This window comes from Polypterus senegalus, chromosome 12 (genome assembly GCF_016835505.1).
Source record: "Polypterus senegalus isolate Bchr_013 chromosome 12, ASM1683550v1, whole genome shotgun sequence".
Classification (NCBI taxonomy): Eukaryota; Metazoa; Chordata; class Cladistia; order Polypteriformes; family Polypteridae; genus Polypterus; species Polypterus senegalus.
The window spans coordinates 163,459,801-163,470,785 of record NC_053165.1 but is presented as its reverse complement, the minus strand read 5'-3'; positions in this window follow the sequence as shown (position 1 = coordinate 163,470,785).

Genomic DNA, 10,985 nt, shown 5'->3' with positions numbered 1-10,985 from the left:
CCGTTAGTGGTCGCCACAGTACATCATCTTCTTCCATACCTTTCTGTCCTCTGCATCTTGTTCTTTAACACCCATCACCTCCATGTCTTCTCTCACCACATCCACAAACCTTCTCTTAGATCTTCCTCTTCCTATATCTTTTTCTCTTGCCTGGCAGCTCTATCCTTAACATCCTTCTCCCAATATATAGACCTCCAAAATGAATCCCGTTCAACTCCAGCATGCTCTTTTTAGCGAATGCATACTTTCACTCAGAGAGGTTTAACTAAACGAATTTCTCAACCAAATCCCTGCACTTGTGTCCTTGACCAGTCCCAACAGGTCTTTTTAAAGATGTCGCCGATGTGCTGATTGCTTGTGTAGACATTAGGTGCTTTACCACAACAGAAACTTCACATTCAGGAACCAATGAGTTCCTGTATGATGTAGACCCTGGGCCACTTGTGGGTCCTGACCACTTTCGTGTGTCATGTACAAAACTGCACAACATGAATCATACATCGGGGAAACCAAACAACCACTGGCGTAGCGGATGGCACAACACAGAAGAGCTGCCTCGTCAGGCCAGGACTCCACAGTCTATTTACATCTACAGGATCTCTGTGGTCACTCTTTCAATGATGAAGATGTGCACATCCTGGACAGGGAGTCAAGGAGGCCATTTACATGACAAAGGAACGACCATCTCTGAACCGAGGAAGGGGCCTAAGGGTACATCTTTCATCATCTTACAATGTGGTGATTGCAGCCATTCCCCAACTCTTGGTATCATGGCCATTGATCAGTGGACAATTTGCATATCATTGATCACACGGTCCATTGTTAGTCAAAGGTGCTAGTTCGGTCATTAGGCTAAGGTACTGTTTATAAGGTTGAAGAAACCTGCAGTCAACTGAGACTGAGGAAGTCACTTGGATGAGTGATGAAACGTATCTCTCCAGATGAACAGAATCAACTTTCTAAAATGCACAACATGAAGTGTAACTTTTATGCAAAATGTGTGATGTGCAAAGAAGAGTGATGGGTGTTTGAAGTGGGACATGTTCGGGAGTTTATCGCTTCGATGAGGTGAATGGCATGGCGCATAAGGAACGGCAACTGTGAAGACCGATGTGATGAAAAGTTCAGCAAGATTGGGAGTTCACGGGGTAAACTCATACGTTTTTATTTCATAGCAATTGTGAGTTCATGGGGTGATTATTACTTCAATGAGGTATACAGCATGTCGCGCAAGAAGTGGCAGCTATGAAGAGTGATGCGGAGCGAAGTGCACTGAGATTGGAAGTTCATTTGGGACCTGCACACCCAATTTCTGTGAAGTGTCCATGACTTTATGGGGGAGATTATTGATCTAATGTGTTGTGGTGCATCAGGGAGGTGGCTGTAAGAGGGATGTAGTATGAAGTGCGGCCTCCATCTTTACTTATAACTCCAAAGTCCAATCTACTAAAAGATGTGTGAGATGGCACCAGTGCTTGTGGTCAACCAATCAACGCGATTCATCACCCGAGCCCCACTCATGACAGTTCCTGGTTGAACAAAAAGTACATAACCTGGTATACCAGCTAAAAAGGAACTATCACCCCCAGGAACTACAAATGGCCTGAGTTCCTGTAGTGGGAATGCTACAAACGTTCCTGAATTTCTAAAAAGTCCCTGGTTCCTGAAAAACATTCCCGTGGAGGTAGAACACCTGTAGTAGACCAGGGGTTTATGTGGATGGAGTCACCTGATACCAAGAAGGAGATAACTGAATTACAGTTGTCGATCCTACTTCTTAAATTCATAGTTAATTACATGAGTACGTGATCAGTGGCCATTTCTCATATCCTTGCAAGATACTGATAAATGGACCCTCGGAGTCAGAGTACTGCTATGTTATATTGTACTGGTTCTCTTATGAATCGTGTATAAAAGTAGCAGTGGGGCTGGGTCACCGATCAAGGGGCTTTAATTAAAATCTTTCTAAGAGTGCTGAGGGCAAACTCTACCAGAAGTCATTCAATATAATCAATATATAATCAAATCCATCCATCCATTATCCAACCTGCTATATCCTAACTACAGAGTCACGGGGGTCTGCTGGAGCCAATCCCAGCCAACACAGGGCACAAGGCTGGAAACAAACCCCGGGAAGGGCGCCAGCCCACCACAGGGCGTGCACACACACACACACACACCCAGGACAATTTAGGATCGCCAAAACAAGCATTTTGCTACTGGGATTCTTTCACCTTTCACTGTAACAAAGTTCACTTGCTGACTCCAAATCTGAAAACCGTTTTCGTGCAGCACGTCCCATTTTTTAGTTAAGATGTTCCAGGTCTTGGACAACTAAGGTTGACTGGACAGTAAAGGCGAGAAAAAAGTGGTGCCAAAATGAAGGAAGGTGTTCTTGTTGGCCCTGACATCCGTGAACCGATGCTTGATGATGAGTTCAAAAGGAAACTGAAGCCCACTGAGTCAGCACCACCATTTGTGCAGGTTGTCCAGAATTTTCTTGGGAGTCACAGAGCAGAGAATTATGCTGAGCTTGTGGAGAACCTGCTGAAAGTGTATCAGATTACGGGAGCCAGAAAGTCACCGAAGACGCATTTTTTACATTCTCATCTCGACTTTTTTCCACCAAATCTAAGCGATGTCAGAGATGAGGATGGGGAAAGATGTCATCAAGATACAAAGGTGATGGAAAACCGATATCGGGGAAAATTTACTCCAAGCATGATGGGTGATTATAGTTGATTCATGGAAAGAGAGATGGATGTGCTGTACAAGCGCAAAAGTAAGGGCCTCAGACAATTTTGAGCACACTGACCTCGCTTTTATATTGAGGTAAATTGACATAAACGTGTTTTAATGTGTCTCTGGTATCGTCTTCTGGTTTGTTTTCAGAATAGACACATTCAAATGATTTTGGTGGGACAGAGTTCAAACTTTAGATATCGTGTTGATATATTACATTGATATTCAAAAGTGTCAAAACGGCATTGACGTGTATCTCAAAAATCTGATGTGCTGGCTTAGTTCCAATTTCATATATTGTGGACGCTAGGGGTCGCTGTTGCCCCGTTGAACCCACCAGACAGACGTCCCAGACCAATGTGTAAAAGCACAAGAAGATTCTTTTATTATTTTCTTCAATAAAGTGCCCAAAGCACCGCACACTCCACAATTCTCCAAATCAATACAATAATAATAATAATAATCAAAAATCACTACAATCCTCCACTTCCAGCACGTCTGTCCTCTACCATCCAACTCTGGCTGGCTCCGCTGGGGTTTCCCACAATCCTTTATAGTCCATGACCCGGAAGTATTCCGTCTCCGGGTCAAACGCCTTCTTCAGGTGCCCCGGAAGTACTCGTGACTCCTACGTACTTCCGGGTTAACATCGTAATAATATCCCCCTGGTTCTTGGTGAGCTCCTCCTGGCGGCACCCATGGCACCCAACAGGGCCGAAAAACTGGACTCCATGTCCCATGCTGCCCAACAGGATTCTGGGGAAACATTTCCGTCCAGGGGAGCTGCCATCTAGTGTCCCGGGAGATGTAGTGCCCTTAAAAAGGCTCTTTCTTCTAGTTGAGGGACGTCCCGGCCAGACTGAAACGCTGGCCGTTCATCACAATATGAAATCAGTGTAAAAAAACTTAACAGAGAGCTGCTCTGATGTTCCCAGTAGCAATCAAAAAAAAATTTTGTACACCAGTGTAATCAAATAGTGAAAATCATATTTAATAATAAAAACGGATTCTAACAGGGTCATCCCAGATTGTCTAAACACTTTAGTAGTTAAACGTCTGCTTAAGAGAAATAATCTCGACTCCTCTGTCTTTGGAGTTTTTTTCTAATCTGCCATGTTTTAAGTAAAATTCCAGAAGCAGCTTCTTATCAGTTAAACGACTGTTTTAATAAATATTCTATTCTTGATACGTTTCACTGAGGTTTACAAATCCTCGTACAGAAGCTGCTCTGCTTTAAGGACGGAGGCCACATGTCTGTTCTTGTTCTCCCAGATCTGAGGGCAGCATTGGACGCCACAGACCTCAGTGTTTTAATAAATCAGCTTAGTCAATGGGTGGGCTCCTCCTTCTGCGTCTTAAATTGGTTTCAGTCTTATTTAGCAGGTTGAAGTTCCTTTTTTAGATGCGTTGATGCAGTTCATGATATTGTATATGGTGTACCACAGGGATCAGTTCTGGGCCCGCCATTTCTTTCAATCTCGGCGCTTCCTGTAGGTCAGATAATCTCAGAGCACAAGGTGAGCTACCACAGATGACACGTGATGATCACAACAGACTGGGCTCCCTGACCCAATGTCTTACTAGTATTTCTGAATGGATGAGTAGTCACTTCCTGAAGCTAAATTAAGAAAAGAAAAAGCAGAAATCTTGTAAAAATGGACATAATAAGGATGTTAGAAATAAACTTGACCTGTTAGCATTAAACGTCAAGTCGGAAAGTAAAGAACTTTGTCATAGTTATGGACTCTGACTTAATTTATTTAAAGCTGTATTTTTCCATTTAGGAAACACTGCAAAAGTCAGACCTCTCATAACATTGTAAGATGCTGAGAATTCTGTTTGTGTTCACTAGATTATCGTAACAAACTCCTCACTGGTCTACCTAAGAACGACTTTAATCGGTGGCAGTGAATCCAAAATGAAGCAGCAGCGAAGCTAGAAACTGTAAAGTGGAGAGGCCTGGACATAAAAAGGTGGGCAAGTTTAAAATTTCTAGATATTTCTGTGGACCAGAGGCGAGTTCATGCCTGGGGCTCCCCTTGAAGTTCAGCACAGGTCGATTCATTCACGTTCAGTCTAAGGTTCAAGGCTGGGATCCCCCTTGAAGTTGAGCATGTCCCGATTCATTCAGAATAAGGTTTGTGGGGGTCCCCCTTGGAGATGAGCAGCACAAGTGATTGACGATTGACTATTAGGATAAATCTAATAGAAGTATTGGGAAGGGGGGGGGTGGCCTCTGAATGGATGGGCCTGGGCCCCCTGGAGCTTCACATATCTGGACTGAAGCAGCAAGACACACCAGCCATGGCATCGTTACATTGGTTGCCAGTGTCGTTTAGAACTGAATTGTGTCCTTTTTCTCTTTTGTTTGTCTCATTTTTCAATTAACTGTCCTTTTCATTTCTTCTCTTATTTTAAATTCAGAAAAATGTATTTACATTTATAAGAAACTGTGAGGTATTTGTTTTTGTTACCAGATCTTTCAAAGCTTAACTCTGTTATTTTCTCTTTCTCTCTGTGGTGTTTGCACACTTAATTATGTCTGAAGGCTGACAGATGTTTTAACATTAGTCAGTTCTGTGCTTATTAGTAAATAATGGCTTAAATTACCAGAAACTTCTAAGGAAGAAAATCCTGAAAGGAAAAAATAAGGATTTTCAGGCCTTCAAAGTCCTGCTTCATTCAATAAAAAATATACCTGCATAGATAAAACAGAAATTAGCATAGGGGTCCAATTTAGAGAAGACCCTGGTTTTGATGATGAGATGCTGCCACAGGGCTGAACCCAAGATCTGCTCTCTTAGAGACGTCTGAGCACAAAGAAGAGCATTCAGGTATGGCCCTGGCACCAAATCCTTGCCAAAAAAATGCAGCGGTTGATTCATATGTTCAAATAGATTGGGACATCCCAAAATAAAATATTGCAAAATCCCCATGATCATAAAAAGCATCTTAAAATAATCAAGCGTCTGGTGTGTTAACACTTAGTCATTCACAGTGTTTGTGGCTGCCACTTCAGAATTTAACACTTAACAGTCACGGTTGTGGGCCTTAAGAGTGGAAGTGGTGCTTCACACGCTCAAGAGTCGACTTCTTCCTCATTTTCAACTGTGAATTAGCAATCCGTGAAAAACAGACGCACAATGTCAGCGGGCCTTTTTGACTGAATTCTCCATTAATTCCATATGCTGTTTTTTCAGATTTATATTGGTGACATTGATTCTGGTGTAGTTAACGCATTTCTGAAGTTCACAGATGACACTAAAATTGGAGGGATGGCAGACACCGAGGAGGCAGCAAAGACAATTCAAGAAGACCTAAGAACTGGGAGAGCACTTGGAACATGCAGAAAAGTGCAATGAGCTGCACAAGGGCTGAAGGAGCATCAATTATAAATGCAAGATGGGTGACACGGAGGTATGAGGAAGAGACCCCTGAAAAGGGTTTAGGGGGTTATGTTGACACCACATTTCCATTGTCTATGAAATGTGCAGAAGAAATCAAAATGGCAAATAGAATGTGAGGTGACCGACTCAGAGAATTAAAAAGGAGCATCATGGGACCAACTTAGAGAATTGAAAAGGAGCATCATGGGACCGAAGAACATGACTTACTGTGACCGACTCAGAGAATTAAACCTGGTTAGTCTGAGAAGGTCTTAGGTCTTCAAAGTCCTCAAAGGCGCTGATCAAGGAGATCCAGCAGAACTCTTTCAACATAAAAGTAAATCACATACTTGAGGACATCAGTGGAAATTATCGGGAAGTGACTGACACCAGGAAGAAGTTCTTTGCGCAAAGAGTTGTAAGAATCTGAAACAGACGACCATAAGACATGGAGTCGAAGAAGGCACCTTCACAACCCTTGAGAAGGATCTGGGTGATGAGATTTTGGGACGGCTTAGTTATTAGTGGAATAAACAAGCCTAGTGGTCTGAGTGGTCTCCTCTTGTTTGACAAATTTCCTATTTTCTTAACAAATGTGGGTGCTAAAATCATCGTGAGAACAGTGCTGAAGTGAACATGTGTGATAAAAATAGGAAAGTGGAGAAGATCTTGTGAAACAGTCAGGACTGTGGTAAGGTGGGTGACGTGATTCTGACTAAGAAGGCCTGGCGTGAGCTTTGATGCATGGGCGTCAAACATGATATCATCTCAACGGTTTTCTAGAAAGCCACAGAAGTACGAGTTGAAATGCAAAGACCTGATGAAAACCCACTCGTCATTCATGTCACCTGAAGTAGACCCTCAAACATCACACTTCACTTAATTAGAAATGTGTGCAGTTTTTTGTTTTTTTTTAAAGAGGTGGCACCGTGGCCTTGGTGGTGGTGCTGCTGCCCACAGCTCCAGGGCTCCTTGTTTGAATGTTTTCTCCTGATGTTCATTTTCTCTTCTACATTCATTCTACATTCAGTCGCCACATTTAAATCTCGCCTAAAAACGCACTTCTTCACATTGGCTTTTAATTCTTAACCTGTTTAATTTTCCACTTGCCTTTTTGCTATTTTCTCTATTTTATTTGGTCCCCCTGACCTGTTTTTAGTATCTCTGTTTTAATTCTCTCTTAATGTTTATTTTTAATATTTTGCTTTTAGTTCTGCTTGTTGTAACTGTACAGCGCTTTGGTCAGTTGTAATGCTGTGTTTTTAAGCTCAACAAATAAATATGGTATGGTATGGTATTCCGCAAGCCCACTTGGGGAAGGGGATTCTCAGCTCAAGGGATTCCGACTTGGAGCTTTGGTTTTGTTTTGGCTTAGTTGCCTCTGAATATGCCGTCTCTTGGCTCTGGAGTGTCCCTCCAATCTCCTGATCTGCTCACCTCTACTCTGTTTCAGCCTGTTGTGGACGTGATACAGTGGATTGAGATAGTATGGAGACCCCTTTGCTTTCTGTGCACTTCACTTTGCTGTAGCTGTGAAATGGTTACATTTCTCCACTCAATAACTCATAATGACAAAGTAATGACAAGTTTTCAGAAAGGCTTGCAAATTTATTAGAAATCAAAGACTGAAATCTCTCATTCTTAGAAGTCTTCAGAACCTTTGCTATAGTCCCCCTCAATTACGTTGAATCCTCCTTGAGATGTTTCTCGAACTTGACTGGTGTCCACCTGGGGGGTCAGATTGACTTGATTGGACATCATTTTAGGAAGGTGAGGACCTTAGAAATAAAGGAGGCCATCTGGCGTCACATGTAAGGCCAGAAGTAACGAATCTCAGCATCCTTTTAGAGTCCTAAGACTGCATCCTTTCACTTAAGAAACATCGTATGAGTTGGAGCTTTTACATCACTGCGAGAGGCTGAAAGGTTAACATATACTTTGGTCTTTAGTGGTCCTAAATATTATAATGCACTCCTATCAGGATTACCAAAAAAAAAAGACATAAAAAGCTATGATTAGTCCAAAGCACAGCAGCAAGAATCTCAACTAAAAGAAAATCTGAGCACATCACACCAGTCTTAGCATCGCTACACTGGCTGCCTGAGTCATTCAGGAATGATTTTAAAAATCTTTAACTGCATATAAGATGCTAAACAATTTAGCAGCTTCTTGTTATGCCAGCAGGTATGAGACTTAAGAAAGCAACTGGAAGATAAGGACGTAATCACAAACTGAAATGAGGGATCAGAACCAGGAGAACAACTATCAGTAACCAAACTGGGAAAAAATGGGAGAAAATCAAAATCGGGTCCAAAAACCAGAGAAACAAAACTAAGAACATTTCCAAAAAGCTCTGAACATTTTAGGAATGCGTGTAGTCTGGTGGGGAAGCAGACCCTAGGATGACGCTTCATCCCATTGCATCATAATTGACAGGGCATGACCTCTAAGGACACGCCCACTCTGGGACGGTCCTAACAACGGGAATAAATAAAAGTGATGTCAGGATGGTGGCGATAGAACGGCCCAAATCACAAACCAAAATGAAAACTATAAACAAATGAACCCAATGGTTCACTACCTCAGAGCGGTGTTTCCTAAACTGTGACGTCCATAATCGTGTGAGCGTGATGTCAAATTGTACCAAATGAGAAAGGGCTGTGAATGGTTTACAAAAAGCCTTTGTGATGGATCTGCACATTTCATGGCTGAAACAAACCCCCCAGAAGACGAGTCTCAGAGGGTAAAGGACGATGATCGGTGTCAGTTCTCCAAGGGGTCATCTCCGCACCCCCAGACAATGATCTTAGTATACAAAAAAGGCACATATATTGTAAAATATATTGAAATATCTCCATGCTTTGAAATACATTGTATAATATGTCATAACTAAAATGTACATATTATTTAAAAGTATGTTGTAATACCAGGGACGTTCAAAAAGCTCGTGCACATTTTTTAACTCCGTTTATTAAGAATTTCAAAAACAAATGACTTCACTTTTCTACGTCGTCACCTTCATCCATCCATCCATTATCCAACCTGCTATACCCTAACTACAGGGTCACGGGGTTCTGCTGGAGCCAATCCAAGCCAACACAGGGCGCAAGGCAGGAAACAAACCCCAGGCAGGGCACCAGCCCACCACAGGGCACACACACGGCACAATTTTGGATCGCCAACTCACCTAACCTGCATGTCTTTGGACTGTGGGAGGAAACCCACGCAGACACGGGGAGAACATGCAAACTCCACGCAGGGAGGACCCGGGAAGTGAATCCCGGTCTCCTTACTGCGAGGCAGCAGCACCACCGTGCCACCCTTATTAGTCATATATTATTTATAAATATAAACTGCTCAAAAAAATTAAAGGAACTCTTTGAAAACACATGAGACCTCAATGGGAAAAAAAACCTGCTGGCTCTCTCTACTGCTATGGACTGAGATGGTGATGTGTGAGAAACGAAAGGATGGCAATGAAAACAATCAACCGACAGAGAGAGGGCTGAACACAAAGACACCCCGAAAATCAAAGGGAAAAAATGATGCAGTGCCAGGCTGGCAGGCGAGTCTATTTGGCCGAAACTCCAAATCGTACTCAGTAGTTTGTATGCCATACCCCCAAACCCCCACTTGCCAGACAATGATCTAATGAGACGATGGATGGCGTCCTGGAGGATCTCCTTCCAGATCTGGACCAGGGCATCACTGAGCTCCTGGACAGTCTGAGGCGTCAGATGGACCGAAACATAATGTCCCACCAGAGTTGATCTATAGGATTGGGGTCAGGCGAGTGAGAATGGGGGCGGGGGCAGTCAATGGTGTCAGTTCCTTCATCCTCTCGCCACATGAGGCCGGGCATTGTCGTGCACCAGGAGGAACCAGCATAGCGTCTGATAATGGGTCCAAGGATTTCATCCTGATGCCTAATGGCAGTCAAGGTGCCCACCGTTGTCTAGCCTGTAGCGGTCTGTGCGTCTGTCCCTCCATGGATATGCCTCCCCAGACTGACCATCACTGACCCCCCCCACCTGCTCTCATCTGTGAAAATGCCAGTGGTGGACCTGCCAGTTCTGGAGCTCCACGGTACCGACTAGAGGATGTCGGGCCCTCAGGTCACCCTCATGAAGTCTGCTTCTGATTGTTTGGTCAGAGACATTCACATCAGTGGCCGGCCTGCCTGCTGGAGGTCATTTTGTAGGCTCTGCAAGTGCTAATCCTGTTCCTCCAGTCCTACTGATGGGTTTAGGATCTTCTATGAGGGGTCCTGTCCAGCTCTCCTCGAGGAACTGCCCGTCTGCCTCCAGGAATCTCCTTCAAGCCCTTGAGACTGTGCTGGGAGACACAGCAAACCTTCTGACAATGGCATGTGGTATTGATGTGCCTGCCATCCTGGAGAAGTTGGACTTCCTGTGCCGCCTCTGTAGGGTTCAGGGGCCTCATGCTACCAGTAGTGACACTGAGTGTAGCCAAATGCAAAACGAGTGACAAAACAGATTAGGAGGGGAAAATGTCAGTGGCCTCCCTGCACCTGTGAAACCATTCACTCCTGTTTGTGGGGTCATCTCATTGTCGCCCCTCCAGTGCACTAAAGCAGCTGAAACTGATGAACAAGCCCCTCTGCTATTGAGCTGACCAGATCAACAGCCCAAAACTGTCATGGACTTGATGCTTTACTCTCATTATAAAGTGCTCCTTTCATTATATTTTAAATGTTTTCCATTTTTGTAAGTTGGTGAGACTTCACAGAAGAAGGTCCCGGCAGTGAGTCGTCGTTCATTTGGGCCTCAGGTTCAGTGAGGTTCTGTTATCGCCGCAGTGAGTCCACGACCTCGGTGAATCTTCTGCATTGTCCTT